This window comes from Coffea eugenioides, chromosome 8, assembly GCF_003713205.1.
Source record: "Coffea eugenioides isolate CCC68of chromosome 8, Ceug_1.0, whole genome shotgun sequence".
NCBI lineage: Eukaryota > Viridiplantae > Streptophyta > Magnoliopsida > Gentianales > Rubiaceae > Coffea > Coffea eugenioides.
Window position 1 is genome coordinate 43,609,787 of NC_040042.1, and position 421 is coordinate 43,610,207.

Genomic DNA, 421 nt, shown 5'->3' on the forward strand with positions numbered 1-421 from the left:
AATTGTTTTCCCTTTAATTTCAACCAAATATTCCAGTAATTGACAGATACTACTTTTATTTGGTAATTGTGTTGGTTGTGGGGATCGAGAGCAAAAAAAGGGATTAAAAACATAATTTTTACCAAATTTCTATGCAATTCGACATAGGCATGTCAAGGTCTAACTCTATATGTCCGGGAAGATCGGGATTTGGTACATGATCTCTAAAATTCGAATTGAAGTTGCAAGAGTCGGATGCTCCATCAGATAGATAGTATTTGATTTCAACTAGGACACTAGCTACTTTGTTTGTTGAGATGTATTCTTTCTTTTCGGATAAGATGAGATTTGTTATACTTTGATTCGGCTAAGTAATAGTAGTTTACTAATATTAGGAAGCAAGGACAGAAAGGCATTATCGTTTGCCTTATCTTTTCTTTTT